This window comes from Rousettus aegyptiacus, unplaced genomic scaffold (genome assembly GCF_014176215.1).
Source record: "Rousettus aegyptiacus isolate mRouAeg1 unplaced genomic scaffold, mRouAeg1.p scaffold_m13_p_5, whole genome shotgun sequence".
NCBI classification, from domain to species: domain Eukaryota; kingdom Metazoa; phylum Chordata; class Mammalia; order Chiroptera; family Pteropodidae; genus Rousettus; species Rousettus aegyptiacus.
In genome coordinates this window covers 2559035-2585607 of record NW_023416308.1, presented here as the reverse complement: position 1 = coordinate 2585607, position 26573 = coordinate 2559035, and the positions used below count along the sequence as shown (strand labels likewise).

The 26573-nt window shown below is 59.2% G+C and overlaps 1 protein-coding gene and 2 long non-coding RNA genes across 4 annotated transcripts in view; 2 read left to right on the top strand and 1 right to left on the bottom strand.

Annotated features, from left to right (window-relative positions):
• The window catches only part of NCOR2 (nuclear receptor corepressor 2), a 255049-nt gene extending 239658 nt beyond the window's left edge, over positions 1-15391 (bottom strand). The window contains exon 1 of the mRNA XM_036221357.1: positions 15219-15391. The gene's annotated coding sequence lies outside the window, so the exon portion shown is untranslated. The remainder of the gene's footprint in view (positions 1-15218) is intronic.
• Positions 15392-15624: 233 nt separating this feature from the next.
• LOC118602916 lies at positions 15625-18042 on the top strand. Its single transcript, XR_004950992.1, has 3 exons — positions 15625-16738; positions 16970-17085; positions 17480-18042. It is a non-coding gene; the product is annotated as an uncharacterized LOC118602916 (long non-coding RNA).
• A 5142-nt stretch (positions 18043-23184) lies between these two features.
• LOC107502550 lies at positions 23185-26267 on the top strand. 2 transcript variants are annotated; one of them, XR_001595034.2, is made up of 3 exons: positions 23185-23369; positions 24718-25147; positions 25818-26267. It is a non-coding gene; the product is annotated as an uncharacterized LOC107502550 (long non-coding RNA). The 2 variants fall into 2 exon arrangements; XR_001595035.2 differs by lacking the exon at positions 23185-23369 and adding an exon at positions 24490-24632.
• Positions 26268-26573: the final 306 nt, after the last annotated feature.

The window sequence follows — 26573 nt, the reverse complement described above, 5'->3', positions numbered from 1 at the left end:
TGAGAGGCTCCCGCCCACAACCCACCAGGCAGCACGACGGGGCCCCCAAGCGCAGAGCCCGTCTGGGCGCCGCACCCCGATGACCGATGACCCTCCGGCAGCCCCCTCTCGCCCCCGCCAGGCCACCCACCTCCACCCGCAGACGCGGCCACGTTGCCGAGGGGCCCGTGGGTCACTCCCCGGCCCACGCCCCAGAATGGCAGACCAGCGCTCCGCAGGGCAGGGGTGTGCAAAACTTCCTGCACCTTAACCGACTTTCTTTTCTTTTTCCTGATTAAAAATGTACACACGTGTGAGCCAGCCGCGCCGACTCGGAGGGATTCCAGGGTGTCCGGAACACTGTGGCGGGGGTGGGGGTGGGGCCTCCCCCTCCTGATGCCAGCCCCCAGGGTGGAGGGGACAGCCGTGGTCAGGGTGGCAGGCGCCCCTCAGGACACCTGGGCTCCTTTCTTTACCAGATTCTCGTCCGGAACCCAGCGACCCTCCGAGGCTGTTATTAATATCACCCCCAGTTCACAGGTGGAAACTGAGGCTCGGACAGGGGCAGAGCTGGCCAGTGGTGGGTCAGACCCAGACGGCCTGGCTTTGACCCTCACCTTCGACCCCCTCTTGGCAGTAAAGTTCTTGGTTTAGTTTCTAACCCTTACCCCGTGTTCTGTTCTGTGTTGTTCTACGACTTGCTTTCTTCATTTAATGTCCATACCTGGAGCATCGTCTCACGCCAGACACCCCATTCTTTTTAATGTCTGCGTCGTGTTCCGTGGGCCTTGGCCCATAGCACAGAATTGTTATGATTGTTTGGGTTAAAACGGTCCATTTGTGATCATCTTAAATTCTTAGGACTTGGTTCACTGGAATGTACGCTACAGTTCACATGTAACACAGTGAGCACTTTTGGGGAAACCTGTGCCAAATGGGCTACCTGGGCGGGGGGTGGGGGTGGGTCTGAGTTGCCGGGTCACCCAGAGACTCTGGACTCAGCCAGGGACTGGAGAAAGGACACACAGGGCCCAACGCAAGGTCCAGGGTGTTCCCGCTCCAAAGGGAGCTCGAGGACAAAACGTCCCTTTTGCTGGTCAGCGACACTTCCAAGACTTCAGAACACCAAACCTTCAAAGCCTCCTGACTCATTCCTGGAACAGTGGTGCCTGGTAATTCACAAAGCGACCCTAAGGACGCCACAGTTTGTCCACATCGCCGAAGCAAGTCCTGCTCAGAGTCTCTCCTGAGAAGATCAAGGGAAACCGGGCCTCTCTTCGCGTGGGCACTGGATGCTTTTGGGGGGCTGGCCCAAAGGGAGGGAGGAGGGAAGGGCGTGAGTTGTCATAAAGTCAAAACGAAACCGCCAACAACACAATTCTCTGTCTCCTGAGAGTGACTCACTCAGGGAAAACCAGCGTGCTGCTCCAAGCGTCAGAATCAGCAGAACGGCCCCCAGGATTTGGGTCTCATCCAACTTCAATGAGCCAAACCATTCCAGCCTCTTCCTCGGGAACCTGTGAATGGTGTATTGTTTTCTGCCCGCCGCCTCCGTTTCTGAAAGTTCACAAAGAGGAACTTGGGAGGTGAGAAGGCGGCGGGCCAGACACCTCCTCCCCGGACAGGGACAGTGTGTGCTGCCCCCCAGGGCCCAGGCCGGGGCTGTCGTCACCAGGTGCCCCGGAGCCCGTGGGAAGCCAGGGCCCCGGCAGGAAGCTGTGACACACTCCTCTGCTGAACCCCATGGCCTCCACAGCGCCGGGGGGCAGGGCTGGCGAAGTTCATCATCGTTAGGAGCCAGTTAACCTCGAACGGGGGAGAGATGCTTCTGGAGTAACTTTATTAGCACTGGATTCCCGAATGCCTTTTCTGTCCTTTTCGATAACGTTCTGTGCAGCCCCGTGCCTTCCACGGAGGAGGAGGTACTTGACGGGTTCGTAGGTGGGGAGGAGGCCGAGCCGTTCCTATCCCCTGGCTTTGTTTACACGACAGAAGTCCCAGGCGACCTCAGGATCCTGCAGTTTGCCTCGTGGAGGTGGCTGGCTCCTCGTCCTCCTGCGAGGGATATTTTTGGTGTGTGTGTTAATCCGCAATGAGTCACATAAAAACCAGGACAATTTAACCTCTGTCGGTTTTCAGCCATGATGAGAACAGGACAATAAGGATGACAACAGCTCACGCCTATGTGGAACTTTCTATGGGCTGGGCGTGAACGCTCAACTCAGACTGTGACCCAACGAGGCCGGGCAGCCCGGGCCCGGCTGGGGAGGTGCTAACCTGACACGATCACCACTCTACGGATAAGGGGCTTGAGGCGCAGAGCGGTTGAGTAACTTGTCCAAGGTCACGCAGACAGGAAATGACCGAGCTGAGATTTGAACCCCGGTGACTTGGCTCCACGGCTTAAGCTCTCGCCTGGACCGAGCGTTGTGTGGGTGTCCAAACAGACTGGCAACGAGCAGGTTCTCTGTGACGGAGCAACTCCCCAGGGCGGCAAGAATGGAGAGGGGATGCGGAGGGCCCTGGGGTCTCACTTCCGTTGAGTCCGGCCGGATTCCGTGCTCCCCGGGTCCTGCACACGTGTGCCCTTGGGTGACGCCCGGAAGGCCTCCTGCATGGGGCTGCCCAAGGAAGGAGGGTAAGCCCTGCCGGCCACCTTGTCGGGGAAGACGCACACGTTTGAAAAGGACTGTCTCCCGCCAGGGGCTTGGGGACCTGCCACACACCACGGCCAGAGCCGACCGCTGCAGGGGTCTTGGGTCAAGGCCGGGGTGGCTCTGAGCCGGTCGAGTGACTGTAGCACAGTGAGCTCCCAGAGGTTAGCGCAAGGCCTGGTATGTGGTGGGTGCGCCGTTAAATGTGTGTACGTTGATCGAATGAATGAATGAATGAATGGACGAACAAATGAGTGGATGTTTAGCAGCCCTGATGGGCCCTGGGACATCAGGGGATTCTCGAAAACCGAGAAAGACTGGCTGTCTCTCTGCGCCTCACACACACCCTCTTCCTCTGCCACCTGTACCTAGGGTGCCCTCACTCCCGCAGGCGAAGCCCCCAGATTCGGGCCCCTGGCGTCTGCTTCTGGGCATCTCCACGCCCCACCTCCTCCAGGCCTGCCACCCACCCCGTAACAAGAACCATGCAGAGTGCGAGGTCACACAGAGCCGGGGGCCCACGTCTGCACTCGCCGGCCGCGGGGCCGAGCGGGTCGCCTCCCATCCTGAGCCTCAGTCTCCCGCCTGCACGGTGGGGCCGAGCGGGACCGCCAGCCACGACGAGGTCGTCTCCGTGAGCGTGCGCGTGGTTCCTGCGGCCGTGGGGGGACGCTGGGCTTGCCGCGGGCGAGCCTCCCCGTCAGCAGCCCACGGGCACTCAGACCCTCTGGTCTGGCCGGGGCAGGTGCCCGCCCCACCACCCCCGCCCCGGAGTGGAGTGGGGATGCGCAAACAGCCCAGCCCGGCGCAAGGCGCCGCCACCATCGCCGCGGGCAGTGGGTAGCTAGCTCAGCTCACGGCAGGTGGGGGGGGGTCGCCCCGTTATCAGCCAGCACTGGAGCAGGGCAGGGGTATCTTTGCATTGCAGCAACAATGCGGCCCCACTGCATACCACCCCGGGCAGCAAACTGTTGACACCTCCCCTCTCTACTCAAAGACCGGTAACGGGTCCTTGCGCCCAGCCAGGAGTCGAGTCCCTACCTCCCGGCCGCAGCCCTGCTTCCTCCCAGGCTCCCTCCTCTACCTGGGCAGGCTTCCCTTTCCACAGAGCGAAGTCGCAAACAGCCCCAGCCTCACGGGGCCGCGGAGATTAAAGCGGGGAACAGCGGCGAGGGGCTCAGAACGCGGCGCGCGGAAAGGTGCGAAGAACACCGGTGTCCGCTGACTGGCCGCGCAGACCCCGCCCGTCCCCACGGCCACGGCCTCCTCAGGGTCTCCCTCTGCCCCTTCTTGGCCACACCCCGTCCCCTGCCTCCATGAAGCCCTCCTGGGATCCCCAGTGCGCTCTGAGTGCCTGGAGACCCGCGGACCTGGGTCTGGACCCCAGCTCTGCCCCTCCAGCGGTGTGACCCTGGGAAGGTGGCTTCACCTCTCTGAGCCAGTTTCCTTTCCTGGAAGATGCAGATTCTGAGCCGTTGGCTGCATTAAGAGGCCGTGGTCTCTTCAAGGTCAGGGTCCCCTCCCTGGCATCTCTCAGCGCCCTGGGGAAATGCCATTCGAAACGCTGACGGGCTCAGGTTGGGGTTCTCACAGGTAAGAGCTGAGCCCCTCACAAGCTATGCGACACGGGGAATGTCACTTTGCCTCTCTAAGCCTGTTTCCTCACCAAGGAACTCTCCTTTATCACGAGGGGTTACGGAGCTGGCAGGAGCCTCTGCACAGCGCCTGGGATCAGCAGATACTCAGTCGATGGGCATTCCCTCCGTCCCTGGCTACCAGTGCAAACGCCACCTCCTCGAAGCAGTCTTCCCTGACTGCCCAGCGCCGATGACCTCGGGCTCTCCTCTCACCTGCGCAGCGAGCCTCTTGGAAATTCAGGTCAGGCCGTTAGTGCCTTTGCAACGCCTGGTCCCTGGCACGAGGCCCTGTAACAGTGGGTGTTCCAGAGACTTTGAGATCGATGATAATGACGGTGATAATGACAATAGGGAAAAAATGCCATGTGAGACTTCCCAGGTCTCTTAATTCTTCTCCCACTTTAATTTCGGCTTAACTTGACTCCAGAAGTTTTTTTAAATCTTTCTTTGCAAAGACGTAGGTATAGACAAGCACCCTAACAGCTCCCTAACGGCTAAGCCTCTCGGTCCCGTCTCGAGTGGTATCTTTAATGGCGAGGCTTTCACTCCAGCAGGGTTTCACGGGCTGCGGCATGACTTGGAGCGGCCCACAAGGACGAGCACTTTCTATCGTCATGGTTATGTGTTTCTGTTAACTAGGGATTGGATTTGGCTACACATAGCAGAAAACCCGAATACCAGTCGCTTGCCCAAATAAGGAGTTCCTCTTTGTTAAGAGATAGCTCTGCCATGCCATCGAAACTCAGGCCCTCTTTTGGGCCTTTTCTTTTCATGGTCACCTTATGGTCACCATGTGGCTGCTCTACCTCCGGCATTGCATCTAAATTCCAGGCAGGAAGAGGAAAAAGAACAAAGGGCAAAAGATCTGCACTCGCTTCTTCTGCGTCCCACCTCCACCCCCGCTCCTTCTGCTCCCCATCTCCTTCCCACATTTTAAAGAACTTTCACAGAAGTCCCCTCCCCCCGCCACCCGCCCCAAGGACATCTCATTGGCCAGAACTAGGTCACAGGGCAACCGTTCCTTGCAAAACAATCTGGAAAAGGTAGAGTTTAATCTGGGCACACTACTATCCTAAACAACATTAGGGTTTTATCAGTAAAGGAGAAGAGGAGAATGGATACTGGGAAGGTAACCAGCTGCGTTGACCACACGTACCAAACCTACGATTTACAGAAATTACTACTTAGAGCAGTGGTTCTCACGCTTCATGAAGCACGTGTCATGAAAACACAGGTAGCTGGGCATGCCCTCGGAGCGTCTGAGTCAGGAGGTCTGGAGCAGTGCCCAAGAATGTTTATTTCTAACAAGCTCCCGGCTGATTCTGAGACTATTGGTCCCAGGCCACACCTTGAGAATGGCTGACTTATGGCGAGGCTAGAGTTGTTAGTCGAATTAAAAAAAGAAAAAGAGGACGTGGTTCCACGGTGTAGCGGTGAGCACGTCAGCTTTCCACGCAGAAGGTCCTGGGTTCACGCCCCGGTGGAGCCACGGTCCGCGGTCCACGGCCACGCCACCCTGAATGAGCCCGGTGTCTGATCTCGGAAGCTAAGCAGGGTTAGTACCTGGGTGGGAGACCACCTAGGAAAACCAGGTGCTGCTGTAGGCATAAATAATAAGAAGGAAGGAAGGAAGGAAGGAAGGAAGGAAGGAAGGTAGGAAGGAAGGAAGGAAGGAAAGAAAAGTGAACAGATCTTAAAAGATTAAGAATGAGAACATGATGGTTCAGTGATGTTATCAGTCAGGAGCCAGCAGAAAGCAGAGGCAGGCGCGCTCAGACGGGAAGTCGAGACAAACTAGCAAAGACACTGTTTGCAAAAGTATGAGCAGGGGCTGGCGAAGCCCTCCCCCCCCACCCGAGTAGCGACTGGGGGCGCCATGAGAGCACACTTGAGGGGGCGAGGAGAGAACCGCCCGGCAGGAGCCTGAGCTTCTTCTTGGGGCACACGCCAACGAGAGAGAGAGCTGGGGAGTACCCTGGCCTCCTCCCCCGCCAGCCTCCAGCCTCCGGCCTCCAGCCGGTGCCTCCCGTCGGCTGCATCCAGCTGGGGGCCGGAGGGCTGGGGACTCCGGGGATGCACCCACACAGCTCGGCCTGTGACGGAGCAGAACGGGGAAGGGTGGAGAGTAGAGCTGAGGAGGCGAAGTGAAGATGGCCAGCACAGAAGGAAAATGTCATGACAGCGTGACGTGCGGGAGCGACCGAGTCGGAGTCGGGCAGACCGTTTCAAGTAGTCGGCTCACCCAGCTCGTTCATCCATCCAATTATTCATGGAGCACCTGCCGTGTGCCGGGCTCTGTGCCAGGTGCCGGGGATTTAGAGCTGAATTAATCATGACTCCTGCCCAGGGAGAATGCGCTCTGCCGGGGTCCAGGGCGTTGCGACAGCGACTGCCCGCCCGGCCGGATCACTGCGCCTTCCGCTGATCCCATCTGCTGGCCACCCGTGAGGATTCCGGTGTGATTTAAGCTTTCATTAAAGTTTAACTATGGGGAAAAGTGCAAAAAAAAAAGAAAAGAAAAAGAAATCACCTGTTCCATCACAAATCACGACGTTACTGCGTGCTGAAGCAGGGGCAGCAGGAATAGGCCAAGGGGATTTGTCTGGGATTAGGGAGGAAATGAATCAAACCGCCGGGTGTCTGCACGGCCCCGTGGCAACACCCCGCAAACCGTCACGCATGCAGATTTATATCTGGCGAACTGTCGATGACGATTTTTTTTCCGTCTGCAAACGAAACGCAGCCCTCGCCGGGCCCGGTCCTGCCACAGTGGCCTCACACGAAACGTCTGTCTCCACACTCGATGGCCAGGAACGAAAGTGATGAAGAATCCGATGCAGACGCAGATGATTGCTCCGGCCGCCTCCCGTGAATCTAAATGCTTTCTTGATTTACTGCTTTTGACACGATCAATAAAATTGAGCTAGTGCCGTATCAGACCTTTCGGCAAATATACACGGGGCTGTGCTCCTGGGACTGGCAGCTCAGCGACCCCAGGTGTCCTGGCGGGCGGGGCCAGGGGCTTAGGGACAGTTGATGGAGAGAGGACAGGGAAGCGCCGGACCGGTCAGCGAGCAGTCTGCCTCCCTCCCTGGCCGCTTTAACTGCTCCTACACCCTTTCTCAAAAACAAACAAACAAACAAGAACGGCAAGTAAGCAAAAGTTTGCTTTCTAAAGTGACCACTGGCCGTTGAGATAGCCCAACCCAAGGGACACTTAGCCCCTCGCCCTACCTTCCAGGAGTCCCCCTTGCATTTAACTGGGGCCTCCTGGACACGCCACCTCCAGCAAAGGAAGTGACCCCAGTGGGGACATTCGCAAGGCCTCGAGACCAACGATGAGCTCCGGCAGAGAGACTTCAGACAAAGGGAAGACGTCAAGACAGGAAAAAGAAAGGTTTTTTAGGTAAGATTCACATAACATCAAATTCACCACGTTCACGTTCATGGCGCAGCGGTCCCCAGGTTGAGCTCCAAATCACTTCCGGCTCCTCGAAAGCAGACCTCACACCCATTAGCAGTCATTCCCGCCTGTCCCCCAGCCCCTGGCACCGCCCCCCCAATCCACACTGTCTCTGCGGATTTCCCTGGAAACACATTTAGTCCCTCGAATGCCCAACATCGACTGTCTGGGTCCACATGTTTTTCAACAGGGACCCCAAGACCAAGGTGCTTGGAGGAAATGAGGCTGCAGGCCTACGGGCCCTCACCCAGGCCTCCCCGAGATTCAGCGTGCGGGCGCCAGACGCTGTCGAGGTTCAGACAGAGGGAGAAGCTCGGGCGTCGGGCTGACCTGAGTCTAAATCCTGGCTCCGCTGATCCTCCGGCCACGCAGCCCCGGGCAGATGCCTCGATTTTCTCAACCGTGCAGCGGGAATGTCAGCTGTGCCTGCCTCCACGGGCCGCTGTGAGGGTGACGTGGGGGATGCGGAGAGCTCGGCCCAGGGCCAGCCAGCCCTTGTGGAAAGGAGCAGACTGGGCTGACTAGCGTCCCCCGCAAATTCACGTCCGCCCAGACTCTGCCTGCGACCTCATCTGGAAGACCGTCTTTGCAGATGAAATCAAGTGCGGATGAGGTTGTGCTGGGTCCGAGCGGCCCCGAATCCAGGGACCGGTGAATTTATAAGAGGCCATGCGAGAACAAAGGGACACAGAGAAAAGACAGTGAAGCGGCCCCAGGCTGAGGCTCGCCGAGGGCTGCAGGCAGCCGCCAAGGGACAGGCGAGAGCAGGGAACGTCTTCAGAGGGAGCAGGGCCCTGGCACCTGTGACTTCGGACTTCTCGCCTCTGTAGCCGTCGAGGATGCACTTCCTGTCATGTTACACCACCCCGCTGTGGCTCAGTGAGTTCAGGCAGCCTGAAGCGACAGGGCCAGGGAGGGCTGACGAGCGGGATGTGGGGCGACCGTGACTGTGGCTATTCGTGACCTCACCGCTCGGCGATGCAGAAACCTCTCCGGACAGAGGGGCTCAGGGGACCCAGGCAGGGCTGAGGGGCCGAGGGGGCGGTCGGCAGCCATCATGAGAGCTAAACCTCACCGTCAGCTGCTAACGCCTCACAGGAGGCTCAGGTCGGCGTTTTGGTGGGAGAGGCCTGGGGGCAAGGTTAGGGCCAGTCACAGGCCAAGCTGGGAAGAATTCATGATTGGAGAAAGCGCTTTGCGGGTCTCCTCCAGACTCAGCAGCCAGCCGCAGAAGGAGAGGGGACTAGCTTTTGGGGCGGGGACCCCACCTTCCCGCGGGAATGCATCCCTGGCCTCCTCACAAGGCGACCGGGGTGGGGGGCGGGGCCAGGATGTTGATTAAGCAGCTCTTGGGGAATGTGATGTCTGGGACTGGGCACATCTGCCACACAGCGCAGAGGCTGCTGACCTCAGCGCTCCCCTCCCACCCCGCCACCCGCGACTCCGAGGCCCGCCCCCCAAAATGCTGGTCCCTCTCAGAACGACAGCCACCGGAGGTCCCGCCCGTTTCCCCTGCCCCCGAACCTGGGCTCCGGGAAGCCCTGTTGTCAGAGGAAGGGAATGTTCTCCCAAGAGGGCCCAAAGCAGGAGGAAGGAAGCAAAGCCAAGGGCGAAAGGTCGCCACGTTCGCACAATCAGCTCGCTCGCTTCCACCCGATAAAGCCGCGTGGGAAGTGGCGGGGAGCCGGGCTGCTTCTCCCGTCCAGTGGGCGGCGGGGGGGGGGGCAGTTACGGACCCTGACAGATCAGAGGCTGTCGCCTCAAGGGGCGTCCGGGCCACAGCAGACTAGCGCGTGTCTTTCCCAGCCCGGATTTTACGCGACCGCCAAGGGCACCTGGCAGCTGGGTGACATGCCGCCCGGGAGGTGGCCACGTCCCAGGCCGAGCGGCCAGCGCCCGTGCACAGCGCGATCCCTTCGCCTGCATGTCCTTGGAAGTCCCCGACTGCACCAATGTTAGTGCAAATCTGGGCTCCATCGCGGGAGAGACCAGCCCGAGCCCCGCACGGGGCCCAGCGCTCTCAGAAGAACGCCGGTCTGAGCGTCTGAAGCCAAACCAAACACTGGCTCGAAAAACGTTTTCTTATTATCTCATTCTCTGACTATGGAACAATCAGCCCATTGAAAAGCCATGAGCCCGCCCGAGTTTTAAATTAAACCTCTCGAGTTTTCCCTCTGAGAGCAGATAAAACCCTTCCAGCTTATGTTTTGAGGAAAGAATTTGGGGTGTGTGTGTGTCTGCGTGCATTTCCCCTAAAACTCGTTTTCTTTTGTTGCATTCCTTGAAGCTCTGTTTAAATATTTTACTTGAGGAAATAATTACGTTTGATGAATGTTGAAATACCCTTCCAGAAAGCTCTTTCTCAAAGGAGAGGTGAGGCCCCTTCCAGGAAGGGTGCCCCCAGCCCCCGGGCGCCTTGAAGGGCTTTGCCGACATTGTTGCGAGAGGCATTTGTTTCCTACCCGTCTATTAATTCAGTGGGCGTCCCCAGCTCCGTGCTGGAGCGAGGACAGGAGAGAGAGGGCTGTGCTCCTGGGCTGGGGCAGGAGAGGCCGGGGCCCTGCCGAGGCCGCACCCCGCTCAGCGGGGCCACCCCGGCCTCCGAGTGCCGGGTCCTGAGAGGGAGCATGGGAACGCGAGCTCCGTTTGGGGATTCCCTTTAGCGGGCGCCCAGGGAGATGCTGCTACCTCGCTGAGCACCTACTGTGTGCCAGAGTCTGTTCTAGGCACCAGGGAGGCAGCAGGGAACAGGATGAGGCCACGGCCCTAGCCTCACGGAGCTGGTGAGCTGGAAAGTGGGTGGAGTCGTCTCTTTCAGACTCCAGAAATGATTTCTGATTCCGTTTTGGAAGCCTCACAGGGCTTCGCGTGGGGCCTGGCACATAGCAGGTGGTTGATACTCTTTTTTTGTTTGTTTTTAACGAATGGTGACTATCAAACGCCAGGAGGGAAGGGCCCTGCGATGTGTGTAGGGGGCAGGTCGGCGGCGATTCTGGGTCTGGAGGTTGCGGCCACTATGCGTCCCGGGTCCGGGCGATGTCGGGTCCCCAGAGAGGGCCCTCTGCCCAGCCGAGACGACCCTGACCACACCGCCCCGACGACAGCGAGAAAGAAGGCCAGGAGCCCCCATGCGATGCTCAACCTCTGCCGTCGGCGACCAAGACCAAGCTCGAAGGTCGGGGCGCAGCCTGGCGACGTGGCGGGGGCACCCCGCCTGCCACCGGGCGCCACGCGGCCGCAGAGGGGCGTCGTACGCGACCAAGCGCGTGCACAACGCCGACAGCCCGAGCTACCACGCACGTGCGTCCCGATGCCTGGCTCCTGAAACCTCAGACATCCTGCTACGCTGGAGCGGCCCGGCCTGGCCAGCGGGGCTGGGGCCTCTGCTCCCCGGTCGCCCCCACCCCTCCCGTGCGCACCCACGTGGCCCCCGTGGACATCCGAGTTCGTGGCCCGCCCTCTACATGGAGCAAACGAGAGTTCTCGTGAGCAAACCAGCGCATTTTAGGTGGAAGCCTCCTGCATCCTGGCCGGCGCGGGCGCGGGGCGGGGCGCACGGAGCTCGGGCCCGGGAGCCAGATGCTCAGTCGGGGGTTCGAATCCTGCCTCTGCTGCTCATTGGCTGCGTGAGCTTGGGAAGGGTGCAGAGCCCCTCTGGACCCCAGTTTCATCTTGGAAATGGAAAGGTGTGTCCGCCAGGTTGTTGAAGGGATTGACCGAACGTAATGGGCCCGCTACGCACCGGGCCCAGTCAGGGCCCGGGGACACGGAGGGCTAGCCAGGGGGTTAACACTCAAAACCTAGAGGCAGTACAGGCGATGTCAGCAGCGAGGCGGCCCCAGGGTGGGCCAGTGGGCACTGGTCAGGAGAGGCCACAGTGGAGAAGCGTGTGCCTACCCCCCACCCCCGGCCCACCACCCCGGTTCAAAGGCCAGTTCCAGCCAATCGTCATCGGGTAGGAAGGGAAGACCCAAAGTTTTGACTCGTCTCATTTTTTTTAGAGTCGAGAAATCCAGATTTTTCATGTGATATCTGTTAACTTTAAAATGATGCCAATTAATTTAAAAATAGTAAAGCTCTATGCCAGGGCAGCTGAGCACATTGGGCGCCACCTGCGGGGACCCCCGGGGAGAAGCACGGGCTCCCGCTACCCCTGCAGCCTGGCGGGGGAGCTGCGTGTGCGGGCAGATCCCAGTCCCGGAACCCTCGCTTGTGAGGGGTTCTGCGAAAGGCAGCACTGAGGCGGGGGAGAGCGAAGTCCCCAGAGCAGGGCGAGGCGTCCCCAAAGACGGGTGCCCGCTGGGATGGAGGGCTGGGCTCCCGGGGCGAAGGGGACGGGGCAGGCGGACGGACAGGCGGGCCCCACACAAGGCTCGGCCCTGGGACCCTGCCCTGCCGACTGGGGGTCTGGCAGGGCACAGATCCCAGCACAGGGAGGTCGTGACCTCACGCATTCAAGGGGACAAGGGGGCAATCCTTCGAGAACTCTGTGCCGAGCTCAGGAACCACTAGTGAACGGAGGGTGAATCAGGCTACCCCAGAGACCCCCTCCCCACAGACCGGCTGGAATCCTGAACTGGGGGACCCTGCCATGGGGCCTCTGTGGCTGACATCACCCGCCCCAGGCCCTAGCGCCCAGACCCTGCCCCAACCCCCTCCTCCCCCCACCTTCCAGAAGGAGGGAACCTGGAAACACACTTCAGATTCCTCTGAGCTGTTTGGGGTAGGGCCTGGCACATTCCAGAACAAATGGAGCTGGCAGTCAGGGCTGCAGCCTCAGCAGGGAGGAGGGGAGGGAGGCAGAGGGAGCAGATGGAGCCGCACCTGCCTGGGTTCTCTGCTCTCTGCTGGGTCTGGGCCTGGCTTTGACCTTCACCCTTTCCCTCTCTCACCTCAACCTGCTCCTGCTCAGCATGGGGTCTTGGAAGGGTGAGATTTGTCAGCAGGAAATTCTTCAGGATCAAGCTCAAGGTCAAACTGATTTGCGTGGGAGCCCTACTTGGAGCCAGCACCGGGTTTATGGTGAATCAGACAGCAAAGGCTCCATCATAAACGGAAGCGGGGCTGTTAGGAGGCAAAGTTGAAGGGACTCTCAGTGTCCCTAAACCCCTCCCAACACTGTCACGTGGAAGCCCAGGAGTTCTTCTTGCAGACCCTCCACTGAGAATGTTAACACCCAGGGCTGTGCATACCATCAGTGCTCAATAAACGCACATCCAAAGAATTATCTGAAAAGGGACAGAATGAGTCTCTTCCTGAGATCACGCTCCACAGCATATGAAACCCACACGCTCTCGGCTCATCTCTCTCCAAAGTCTGCTGAGAAGGAAAATTATTAATATGTTCAACCCTAATCAAATCTGGATAATTTCACTAGAAACCTTTCCATAATTTCATCAGCATTAAAGGATTACAATAGCAACAAATTAAACCAACAGGCTTGAGTTTAGCTGCTCAAGAGGAAAATGTAGCTTGATTTAGAAACGGATGTTACAGTTTATTAACCAATCTAAATTAATTCGATTTTAAGCCACTGTTAAATATACATTAGGATGTATCACCCACTAGTATGGCTGGAAGGAGAAGAGACGGGGGGGACAAGGGCAGTGGGGCCCACACGAGCTTGGTGCCCACACACAAGATGGCGTGTTACTTCTGAGGTTTGGGGCTGGGTGTCCAAAATCGTGGAAAGGGGTACCAGTCAGGACCCCTGAAGCAAGAATTACAAAGTCATTTCAAGCTGGGTTAAGACAAAAGAGGGATTTCTTATCTCAGTATCTGAAGACCCCCGGGCCTGGCTAGCTTCAGGTACAGCTGGATCCAGGCGCTCAAGGTCACTGGGGATTGACCTTGCTCTGTTTCTTAGTCTGTTTTCTCTCGTGCAGACTTGACGCTCGAGCAGGGTCTTCCCACCAGGAGACGGGATAACCGCCGGCAGCCCCAAGTCTCCGTTCTACTGGCTTAGCCACCTCGCAGAAAAACACCCCACCCTGATTCCAGCTAAGCTCTCACTGGCCTGGCCAACGCCATGAACCACTCCGATGGGCTAGGCTCGGCCCCTCGCCCAACCTTGAACCGGAGGAGAGCGTTTCCCCCAGAACGGAGGCACTGTCCCCCAGTTTTGAAGATGGAGCAAGGGACAACGGCATGAGGGACACAGGCCTTCTTTCGAAGCTAACAGAGGCCAGACCGACTCTCCCCAGAGCCTCGGAGGGAGCCAGCCCTGCTGACATCACCATTTCAGTCTGGTAAGGCTCACTGTGGATTTCTAACCTCCAGAACCGCAAGGGAATAAATATGTATTGTTTTAAAGCACTAAGTTCTGGTGATCTGTCACGGCAGGAATAAGAAACCGACGCACTTGTGTCGGACCGTGCCCTTCCCTGGGGCGTGAGGAAACGTGCCATGGGGCAGCCTTCGATGACAACACAGAGGACATATTTTTAGGTTGTAGCAATTTCAGATCTATTACAACGCGGAAGGCAAAATTTGCTTGAATGGTTACCCTGGTGTACGAGCCACCGGAGACAGCCCGGGCCCCATGCAGGCCATTGTTAACTCTTCACAGACCAAGGCTCCCACAAGAAATGCGGCACGTGGGGGCTTGACCGGGGCCCTTCGGGTCTCCCACCGCAGGGCACGGGACCGACCGACCGACAGCCCAACCGACCCTGGGTCCCACGGGGGCTCCCGGCCGATGACGGCACATGGGGGGGAAATGAAGGCAGCCTCCAAGATGCGGGGCGCCTCCGATGGTCGCCGGGGCTCCGGACCACGCCATCGGGCTGGACAAAGCCCCCGAGGGCCGTGCCGAGGCCCGAGCCCCTCCCCGCTGGCTGTCCTTGTCCCTTGCTCCTGCACAGAGGCCAGCTCAGCAGCACGACCCTCCCGCTCCAGTCGTCCCCCCGAGAGCCAGCTGCCTCAGTCGGCCCCTTGCATCCGATCTCCCCTTGGCGCCTCCTTCCCGGAAGACCCAGGCTGAGCCGCACCCCCGTGGGAATTAGAAAAAGGAGCCGCGTGCCTGGCGGCATCGCGGCGATCAGCGGCTTCCTCCAGGATGAGCAGCCAAGCGGCGAGCCATGCCTGGCCTGAGGTCACCTCTGGTCGCCTCTGCATAGTGCCTGCCGAGCCCACTGTGCACTAAAGCAGGCAGGACAGGAAGGTCCCGCTGCACGACTCGGGGGACCAGGAGGCACGCGGTGCCCCGAGCCAGGCCTCACACGCCCCGCACCCACCCGCTGACGACGCCCACAAGGACCTCTGTGTTCGACCTGCACCGGGCTTTCCAGGACCTTGTCTACCAGGCAGGGTCTCTGGCAAACGTGGGTTCAGCTTCTCTAGAAAACTTAGCCGACCTGCCACGCACGGCGTGTGTCCCCCGCACGGGGACAGCCCAGTGGCGCTTCATCGTGACCACTCTCCCCGGCCAGGCCTGAGTACCCCAGTGTGCCGCGGGCCCCGCCCGGCCCAGTCTGCTCTCCTTACCTGCTGGGGTCCTGCGGCTCCGGGGTTGGCCAGCTCTGGTCCCACCAGCTCGCTGTGTGACCTCGGCCCTGCTGCCGCCCCTCTCTGAGTCCTGCTCGCGAACCTGATGGGGAGGGACAGACGCCCCTCGTCTTCGAGGGCCCTGCGGCCCGGGGCTCTGACAGCTCACTGGGGAAGACGGAGAGGGAGGTAGAGAGAAAACGGTTCCGCGTGATTGCCTCATTAAGCCCTCCTTGTTGGAAAGCCGGAACCAGAGGCTCCCTCCGTTTCACGTGTTTCGCGGTTTGCCTGCGCCCTCCCCAGCTGCGTGACGCAGCTGGAGGCCGAGGGGGAGCGTGGGGGACGGGGGCGGGGGGCTGGAGACCGGAGGAGGGCTGGGGAGGGGCGGGACTGCGGCCAGGCCCCGGCCCAGCGAGGTGTACGTTGCTGCTGGGGTTTTATTTGGCTGCATGTAACAGAACCCCCAAACAGCAGCTTAAACAGGAGTGGGGTCCACGTTTCTTCCGGTGACAACGACGGTGGCAAACGCTCCTGTGGTATGTGCCCTGCACAGGTGCCCAGAGCCGTTCTCAGCATGGTACCGAGATTAACTCACATGGCCCCATGTCCTGGTGAAGAGTGTCCCCAGAAATGCATGTCGACCTGGGGCCTGTGCATGCGATCTGATTGGAATGGGGCGTTTGCAGATGTGAGCCAGTGAGGAAGAGGCCATGCCGATCCCGCGAGCCCTCAGCCAGTGTGGCATTCGAGGCCTCCTGCCTCCGGGCCGGCCCATCCGGCCTGTTCTCTGCGCTTCCTTCTCCTCCAGACACTCTGCTCCTCTGACAGTGGCCGCGACCACCTCGCTGGGGCCCTCAGCCTGAAGGTCTCTCCCTGCTTGAGTTCACTAACCCCTCCTGCTTCAGCCCCAACAACCTCCTCATTCCTGGAGGCCCAGCTGGGATGCTCCTGAGGCCGGCCTATAAACCCCGCCTCCGAGCGCTCCCAGAGAACTTGACTTATCTGATAGCCATGGGAACCACGTTCCCTTTGCAACCATCGGGCCTGGCAGCCAACCAAAGGCCAGGGAGGGCAGGGGGTCCCAGAGCAGGGCTCTGCCCCACTGCCTCTGAGGGTTGGGTGGGTGCCTATCCTCCTGGGCTGCACTGGGGAGTCCAGGGTCAGGGCCTTAAGAAGAGGGACGTTCGGTCAGAGCCGCCACAGGGGGAGGACGGCTCTGTAATGACAGAGGCAGAGCTGGGAGTGGCACGTCTACAGGCCAAGGGGCCTCGAGGGTAGCCAGCCACGCCGGAGGCTCAGAGAGGCGTGGGTCAGATCCCCACACGGAGACCCTAGGGGAAGTCGCCCTGCCCACATCTCGATGTCAGACTTCCGGCCTCCAGAACGGGGAGAGGGCAGGTTTCTATTACTTTAAGCCACTTAGTCTGTGGTACTTTGGCAGCCCCGGAAACTAACAAGCTCCAGGAGGCAGGGCCTGTCATCATCCCCACCTCGCGGATGGAAACTGAGGCCCGAAGCGTGTAAGCAGCTGGTGCGGGCCGCCCCGTAGCTAGTGCACGAGCCAGGATTTGCACCCAGCCCCGTGGGCTCTCCCCGCCACCAGAGTTTCTTCCAGAAGGAGAGGCGTGCGTACGCCTGAACACAAGTCTGCGGGCACGGATGTGGGGGGGGGCACTCTGGGTCACCCGCAGGGTGCCGAGGGCTGTGGGGAGCCCCAGTGCTGAGACACAGGATCTGACCTGTGTCCACAGGAAGTGCTGATGGAGCCGTGTCGCGTGCGCCGTGGGCACCGAGGCTCAGCGGCGCAGGAGAGCGCGGCCTGGCGGACGGATGCGGCGTCGGCGACCGGGCTGGGGCGCGTTCGCAGGTCAGAGCCTCGGCCGGTGGAACGGTCCCCAGGGGACCGCACGTGGAGGGACGCCTCTGGCCTCTGCGGAAGCCGCGGCCTGTCAGCACGGAGTGGCCGGGCGTGTTCAAACAAACGGGACCTCCTGGGAGAGCGGGCGGGGGCTTTCCTCAGACCCCGCCCCTCGGCCGGCCTCGTCTCTTCATCCGGGGAACGGGCGAACGGGCGGCTCCTCTGTCCCCACCTCGCAGGGAGGGGGACAGGAACTGAGGCTCCGGGCAGGTGTCAACTCCACTGTCTGTGTTTCACGCTTCCAGTTTTTAATTTTCTCTCTTCTCTATTTATATACAGTGAGAGCCGATTTTTTTAATGCAGGGATAAAAAAGTATATATATATATATTTTGGTGTTTATAGTGGAAGACCCCTGCATATGCTCCATGTGCCCCGGAGAGACTGAGCAAAACTTCAGACTCACAGCCAAGCCGCTTCTTGGTGACAAGCCCACCCACCTCTGCAGAGTGTGACCTTCCAACTTCCGGAGGTCCGTGACTTGTGACTCATCTGGGGCGCCCACGCTGTCTTGTCCCCGAAGATGCGAGGTGACCGGTCGGGGGACGAAAGGGCCTCGGCTCTCAGCCTCGGGCTGGCACGTTGCAACACGAGTGCCTATGTGTGCGCCCAGCACAGGGGACGGCTCAGCAAGAAGGGGCAGCGGCCTGCGCCCCATCTCGGGGTCCATCAGACCCCGGGCATCTGGGCGCGCCTCCCCCAAACTTATCACGCGCGCGCCCCACCCCTAGCCTGAGTTACTTGATTTTTTCCTGAACTGGTTCAATTAGGTTTGTTTAAATAAACTTACCAAGAGGAAACGGTCTGCTTACGTGTCCACCAAAAAGCATATCATGTATATAGATATAGCACCTTTGTTCACATCTCCAAGATCAGGAAACAACCCCAAACCCACCAACAGGTGGGAGGCTCAGTGAGCCGTGGCCAACTCACACGCGGAGGCCGCGAAACGGCCGGACCCCGGACACCCGCGACATGGACGCGCGGAAGCAGCGAACCCTAAAGATGACATTCTGGATTCTGCACGACCGCACTGCACGAAACGTCGGCCCGACCCAGTCTGCAGGGGGGCAGAACAGTGGTGACCTCGGCTGGGCGGCGCTGCCGCAGGGAGGGGCGTGCGGCGGCCGCTGGGGCCCGGAATGTTCCGTATCTTCATCTGGGCAGTGCTGGGGGATGTGCCTGGGAAAGGGCATCGGGCCGGACCCTCACGGTTAATGCCTTTACCCACGCATGCGTACACACGGACGTGGGTATACGGGAAAGGAGGAGAGAGCGAATATCAGTGTGGAGGGAGGGAAGGAGGGAGGGAAGGAAGGAGGGAGGGAGGAGAGGAGGTAGTGTCTTTTGCTATCTTTACTGTATGTAGTTCGTTGCTTTCCTGTATTCATGTCTTTCTTTCTTGTCTTCTTTCTTTCCCACCCCTCCTTCTGGAATGAAAATGGAATACGGTAGTTTTCCGTCCCTAACGTCCTGAGCGCTGGGTCCTCTGAAACGGCGGGTTGTGGCCGTCCCGGGCGACAGCTGGGGTCTTCGGTGGGAGCCCAGCACACCTCCATCCGTCACTGGGGACTGCCTGCACTGGACGCCCCAACCCCCGACAACCTCGGAGCTGGCACGACTTCAGCCCCACTTCACGCGGAGGCCACAGCTCCAGCGGGTTCGGTGACTTGCCCAGGGGCACAGCTGGGCCCCAGAAGCTGGGCTCCAAGCCTGCGACGTTAAGCCCCTACTCCGAGGCCATCCCAAAAACCACTTCCCTTTTCGCCCCACAGATCCTTCCAAACACGGCCCCAGTTCCCGCAAAGAGCTGTGGGGCGGGGCACGGCGGGTTGCTCTGATGAAACCTCATGGCCCCGGGCCGAGGGGGGTGGGCGGCAGGGCAATGAGCCAGCCCCTCCTCCGCAGACGGGCTTCCCGCCCCCACAGCACTGTGGCAGAGACCGCGGGAGCGAGTTGTTCCCAATACCCAACCACCTCTTCTTCCCTCGTGATAGAAAGCTGACGTTTAGCTGGGCACACAGCAGGAGGAAAGATGACACTTTCCAGACTCCGCTGCAGCCAGGAGTGGCCAAGCCGCTTGGCGCTGGCCACCGGGCGTACCCGGCAGTGATTCCTGCGATGCCTGCAAAGCCTCCTTAAAGGAAGGAGGAGTGGTCATCTTCTCGTCTTCCTCCTTTCTGCAGGCTGGAATTCAGACGTGATGCCTGCAGCTGCAGCAGCCCTCTTAGACCAAGAGGCGGAAATGTGACTCTTTTCTGATTTTTTCTCCGTGAGAAGTAAATGTCTGTCTTGTTGAACCCCCCCCCCCACCGGGGTTCTCTGTCCAAGGTTTTCCTTTGACTCATCACTCAGAATGGCAGTAAAGTGTCTGGGCAGTCACAAGTTTCTGAGGGGTGTGGGGTGGCCTCCAGGTAGCTCTATTTTGGTTGAGAGGAAGTGATCTTTTGTGAGGATGTTACCAAGGCCTTTTCGCACTGATCACAGAGCTGGCGTCTGGGGTGACGGAGGGACCCCATCATGCTTGTATGTTTTGAATTCCTACGCACAGACGATGTGATTCAAATCCTTTAACGTGTCAAGTGTTCCCCACCTTGGAGAAAGAGATTTCAAACAGCAAACTAAACCCCCACAGTCATTACGTCACCCGTGGTCCGAATCCACTTTCTCGGTATCTTTTAAACTGCACATTATTTGAAACACACGAAGGGCAAAATCAAGTTCATAATGTAACAGATTGTACATATCCAACAACGCGGATTAAACCGATCGCAGCGCTTTACTGAATTTGCTTCCCATCTCTCTTTCGACGGAAACAAAAGCTCGCAGACCCAGCCGAAGCCTCCTCCCACAAGCACAGCGTCCTCTGCCCCTCTCTCCCTCCCGGCCCCAAACTGCCGCGTGGCGGATTCCACTCCTGTGCGTGGCTTCATACTCCCACGCGGGGTGCCTCCGTGAACCACGGGCGGCGTGGTAACAACCACTTTCCCATTCTAACCAAATTCGCGCCTCCTAACATCTGCTCGTACACAGCCGAAGCCATCGCTTCGCAATTTACGTGAGACTACTGGGCCCACCAGGACCGCAGGTCTTTGGGGAGATTTTTTCCCACCGATATTGCCCGAAGATACAGGTGCCGTTTTATTTTTTCTGCAGTGCACGCTACAATTCAATGTAACTCAACAGTGTAGCTATTCAAATTAAAAGAAAGGCTGAACGGTGTGCCAGTTCAAATGACCCACCAAGGGCACGTCACCAGTTGGGAACATGCTCTAACCAGTCCCCAGAGGGCTAGGGCTCTCTCTCCTGGAAGGACAGCCACACCAGAGTGTTCCAGACACTTCTGATCATACCCTGAGCACCAGCCTCCATAATATATTTCCCAATCCGTACATCATGTACATGTCCTGTATTACTCAGCCGATTTCTTGCTGATCACCTGTCCTCGTGTTACTAGAATTATCTTCCATCTGCCACTTCTCTGCAGGGAGATGTTTAAGGCACTTGCCCATTTCATGAGGTTACTTTAGGTAACGCCAGATACCCTCGTCCTCAAAGCCACTGGCCCGGGCTCTGGCACACTGCGATGGTGAAGGGCGTGCAGCGGGAACCGCTCTGCCCCCAGGTGCTAGTGAAAGAAAAACAAGCCTGGACCGAGTGCTCGGGTGTGCCCGGGGCCGCTCCAAGCCCTCTCTGCAGCCCAGAAGGCGGTACGGCCGTGATCCCCATTTTACGACAGAAGCTCAGGGAGGTTGAGAAACTCGACCTCCAAGGTCACACGGGGCTACCGTCAAAGCAGAGGCCCGAATCGACAGAGCCTCGGGGCTCGGGCCCACGCACTGGGCCAGGCTCTCAGCCCTCCCGTGGGAACGGGGCAGCTGGCTGTCTTCCAAGGCATCTTGGGAAGGGATTGTGACATGTGGCCTGCGAGGGCGCGCCCAGAGCAAACCAGACCCTAAACACTGGTAGAGAATCTTTATCTGTGGATTAGGTCCTAAAGTAAACTGGTAGGTTAAAAAAAAAAAAAAAATTAACCTAATCAAACTTATCCTTCGAAGTCTCTTAAGTCACCCGCAAGGTAAGCGCTGGAGCATCCCGTGGGAAGCCCGGGCCTCCTGCACTGAGCATGCGTACAGTCGGTCCTTGCCCTTGTCTACGACCTGGGCTGTGCAGGCAGCTGGCTCCCAGGGCCCTTGTCCCGCCCGAAGCGGCTGCACCTGCACTGCGCCGCCGGGTCCCGCCACCTCTGGCTCCGAAACACGCCGGAGCACCAGGTTCAGTGCCGGGTTACGCCCCGGACACGTAACTTTGGTTGGCAACGCCAAGCGTCAATGAGGACGAAAGAGTGGACGGAAGCACCGACACATGACACAGCATGGACGAACCTCGAAAACGTTATGCTGAGTCACATCACACAATTCCAACCTATGACTTCTGCAGAGGACACAAACGTTCAGTCTACAGCCTGTATATTTTACAACAATAAAATAATAAACCAAAACAAACAAAAATCCACGGTGTATAACACACACACACACACACACACGCACGCACACGCACACACACGCACATGCACATACCCTGATCCACTGAAGACTGGACTCAGGTGTAATTCCTGCTCCGGAGCCCAGGGCCTGCTGGGAACCGGCTGACAGTCTCTAGCTGAGAACACACGCCCGCTCGACTTCCCCCACACTCCATCCGGCCTGCCCCTGCCGCCTTCACCCCACAGTTCACTCCTGTAACCGCTCCCTCAGGCTCTGCCTCTGGGAGACCTGACCTGGGTTAGGGGCTGCGATTTCAGAATAAGGTGACCAGCAAGGCCCCCGACATGGCGAGACTTCCGCAGGAGCCCAGGGCATCGGCAGCTCTGATGAGAAGCCGAAAACCCTTGTTTCAGAGCAAAGGGGACAGATGTGCAGGGAAATGCCAGCCTTGGCCAAGACCATGCCGGAGTGAGGGCGCAGGGGGCCGCGCGAGACAAGGACCCCCGGCCCGTGGCACCCTGCCTCCCTGTCCCTTTCCTCACACGTGGCAGGCTGGGCCTGGCTGGTTAGGTGAGGAGGCATTGCAGCACCGCCCAGTCCCCCGGCTGCCTGTCCTTCGCCAGCCTGTGACAAATCTGTTTAGCGAACTTATGGCCAGGAGCGGCCAAAAGTGGCCAGTTATGGCAGGCCCCTGGTCCTCCAGCCCTGGCTCAGGGCCTGGCTCTGGACACGGATCGGATAGGCCTGACCACGGACTGTGACCTCCTGGGAAAGGCCTGTGACCTCAGCCAGATGCACCGGGGCAGGGAGTGGGGGATGGAAGGGTTGTCCGCGGGTGGAAAATCCCACCTCTCTGTGACAAAGGGGTCTCGAAGACACACATGGCTCCAAGTTTAATTCTCCACCCTCTTCGCTGAAATAATCAGTGTGTGCAAACATGAAATATTGGGTTCCCAGACGGCATTAATTGTGTCTCCTGAAAGGAATGGTGACGAGGACATTGCATTGAAATAATTATGGCTTTTGCATGTGAAGGGAGAGGGAGGGGAGAAAGGGAGAAAAACCTTATTTGATTATTTATAGTAAACAGCAGGAGTCAAATTGGATGAAGAGAGCACTTCAGTTTTTTCCAGAGGGAAGGGCAGCCACCCCTGGCTGGGCTGTGCGGTGGCTTTTGGCTGGACCCAGGATTCTTCACCACGGAGGCAAGGGGCTTTGCCAGCCCAGGACAGAAAAGGATAGACAGGCCCTGTTTGACGCGAGGCAGCTGTGGGTGGCTGGTGGCGTCGGGCACTGGGACTGGCTGCTCCAGGCTGGATGCCTGGTGGGCTCTGCGGGCGTCACCTGGAACCGCTTGTGTCGCTGCATGCCGGCCCATGGGGCACCGCAGCCCCACGCCGCTCAGCATGCTCACCTCACGGAGGCAGGGAGCAGCCAGAGGGCAAGCAAGACCCAGCACGCCCCGCTGCGTGGTTGCCGAAGGCCTGGGGAGGAAAGCGAGCTCCGCCCGCGGTGGGAGGAGCTGGGAGGGAGGTGCCGGCCTCGAGGGTGAAGAATGGAAGCCAGTTCTGCAATATGGCGCACGCATGTTCTCTGTGCCATTTGCCTGAGAAAGCCATTTTTTATTAGACACTGAGTGTGGGCCACTCGTTTACACATTCCGCAAATATTTACTGAGCGCCTGTCCGCCAACACTGTGGGACCAGCGCCGACATGAGTGCTGGGGAAACAGGAGGGAAGAAAAACAGGTAAGTCGCGTCCCTGGCAGTCCTCACAGGTGTGCAGCGGGCAGAGGACACGAAACGGCGCACCACGTGCGTGAACGTCAGCCGTGAGTGGTGCTCTGAACAAGCAGCGCCTCGCCATAGGCGGCATGATACGGGACCTGCTTTCGCTTCAGGGGGCGAGGGAGGGTCTCCCCGAGGAGCTGGGACGGAGCTGAAATTCGAGAGACGCGCGTCAATGCCCTTGAGAAGAGGGAAGGGGAAAGCGCTGTGGGGGGGGGGGGGCGGGGCGCAGCAGGTGCGGCCGCCCTGGAGGCGAGGCTGGCGGAGGCTGGACGCTGGGCGCCGAGGGGGCGGCGCAGGTGCCGGCAGCTCGCCGTGAGCGCCGCCTCCAGGCCACTGCAGCCACTGGCCCGTGGGCACAGCGCTCAGAGCTTGCCAACTCTAAGGGCTGGTGACAGCTCTGAGACCTTACACAGAGAATATGCTGCCTCTGAAAACAGAAAAGACGACGGCAAAATCAAAGTTAATAGCTGTCGCCTTGGATATTGACAGAACCTATCATTTTCTTAACAAGTCAACGGCGAACTCCCAGAGGCCTCTGCTTTCAGAGAGCGGCGGCGGCGGGGGCTCCTGCGTCGGTAACGAAGGGGCAGAGGTGCTGCCCCCCACCCGCCCCCCACTGGTATAGCTAACGACACCGGCTGACCTGTGCGCGCCTCGTCCGTCCACAGACCCCTCCGTGACGCCGCACGGCCGCCCTGCGCGGAAAACGCCACGGCCACCCGCACTCCCCGGGGGACCGGGCCGGGGCCCGGGCCTCGCGGGGTTACACTGTGGGCCCCTCTGCCTCCTCCCGACTCCATCGTCTCACGTGTGAATGCACGCACTCGGCGTCGGGTGCGCACCTGGTGCATGCCAGGCGCTGCTCCAGGTGTCGGGGCGCAGCGGGGAGCAAACACGAGAGCCCCTCCCCTGCGGTCGCCGGCATTCCAGCAGCAGGGGTGGTACACGACAAAGTGGGAAGGTGCGTCCCAGGTCAGAACGCGCAGCAGGGCGGGGGCGGCGGGAGCCGGGGGGTAGAGCAGAGAGGCGGAGAGGAGCCCCCCCCCCCCCCCGAGGAGGGGTCGGGTCGCCAGGACGCGGAGGAGGGAAGACTAGAATGTGCCCGTCAAACGCCATGCGGGTGAGGACGCCGGTGTGGCTGCCGCGGAGTCCGTGAACGGCTGGACACGGGGCAGGGGGACGAGAAGGGGACAGGCCCTGGCCCTGTGGGCCAAGGCCACGGTGAGCGCTCTGGCCTTCACTCCGATGAGGTGGGAGCCTGGGGTGCTCTGGAGCGGAAGGCCAGCCGCGTGATGGGTTTTCACAGGGTCCCTCTGCCTGCGGTGCGGGTGACAGACTCGTGGGGCCAGGTGGCAGCCGGGAGACAGGAAGGTGGCTGTTGAAACGGTCCACGTGAGCGAGGACGGCAGCGGGGCCGGCGGGGGCCCCGTGGGGATGAAGAGCGGCCAGACTCTGGATCCATTGTGAAGATAAAAACAACAGGCTTTCTGAATGAGCCGGACATCAGGCGTGGGAGAAAAAAGGAGTCGGGGAAGACCCCGGGGTCTCAGCACAGAACCAGGAGATGAAGGTGGCCTCATGGACACGGGGAGGCAGCGGGAGGAGAGGTCGGAGGTCGAGTCTAATGCGGTCAGCTCCGGATGCCCGCGGGCCACCTGCAGCCCAGCCGGGCTGTCACGTCCGGACAGCGGTGGAATGCCTGCCTGGTGCATGGGGTGACAGCCCGCGCTCCTCAGGTTTGCTCTCCACCGGCCCCCACCCCGGGAGTGGGGAAGGGGGAGGGAAGAGACCACCAGCTCTTCCCTGCCATCTCTCCTGAGCCTCCTGCCTCTCACCGGGCTGCCTCACTTGGCGGGGAAGCTGGCGCCATAAATCACCGGGAGTGATGAGGCCAGGGCCCCCAGAGGACGTCTCTTGGAATGAGGCTCAGACAATAGAAGGGGGTTCGGATGAGCTCATGCAGCAGCGGGCGCATTAGATTTGCCATAAATTATTACAAAGTACCAGGAAATCACAGTGATCTCAGCTGAGCTGCAGAAGGGACGAGGGGAGGGTGTAGGGGCCCTCACGGCTCCACATGCCCCAAACCATCACCCTGCTGCTGTGAGGTCGGTGCGGGGGCGTGTGTGTCTGTGCGTGCGCACACGCGTGTCCCAGAGCAGGACATAAACAGCCTGACAGAGAAAGAAATGTGAAGGTTTTCTGGAGGACTTCAGCTTTCTTTGCTTAGCTACTTAAAAGCTGTATGTCCTTGAGCAAGTTTCTAACCTCTCTGATGTCTGGTTTTCTCACCTGAAAAATCTAAGTCATGACTGTACCTGATCATAACACAGCTGGGGAGGATGGGTGACAGTCACTCGCGAGGCTCCCTAAACCCCTGGCTGGATTTCTGCTTCTCTTCCCCAGCACACAACAGGACTGTGTTTCCCCGCCCCCTGAACTTGGGCGATGTCACGTGACTCGCTTCCATCTATGACACGTGAATGCAGTGACGGGCATCGCTTCGAGAGCCAGTGCGTGGGCCCCATGTTTCACTCCCCATCACGTGGTGACCGCTCTGCTTACCAAGGGTAAAGCTGCCTTCACTGACCCACGATGGACAAGAAATAAACTGTTGTTACTGTTGTCGGGTTGGGATGTGGGGTCATTTGTTACTGCAGCAAAACCTAACCTTTCCTGACTGATGAAGGACGAAGGGAGTTAATATACATAAAATCCTTAGAACACAGTAGACACCACCAAGTGTTGGTGTTTTTCTGCTGAAAATGTCCCCAGGGTGAAATTCCGATCACCTCTTTTTTCTTTTAAGAACTATAAATCCATTTTCAATTTATTATTTTCTTTAAAATTCTAGCATGAGGTGAACAAACTGGCCGTTTGGGCCCTGTGGCCTGTGGAAGTACGTGAGCCTCAGGGGTTTTGCTCTGAGATACTGTTATCAGTAGCATCGCGTGTTTATTGAGCCGCGTCCATGCGTGGGCTGTGAGCGGTGCTAAGCATGGCATGGCAGTTTCTCATTTAGTCCTGGAAAGTTCTTACCCTGTCCGGTGAGAACTGTCAATGCTCGGTTTTGCAGATGAGGAGATGGAGGCGCAGAGAGGAGAAGGGGGCGTCTAAGGCTCCTCAGCTGACAGTCGGGGGAGCCGGGACTCCACCCCAGAG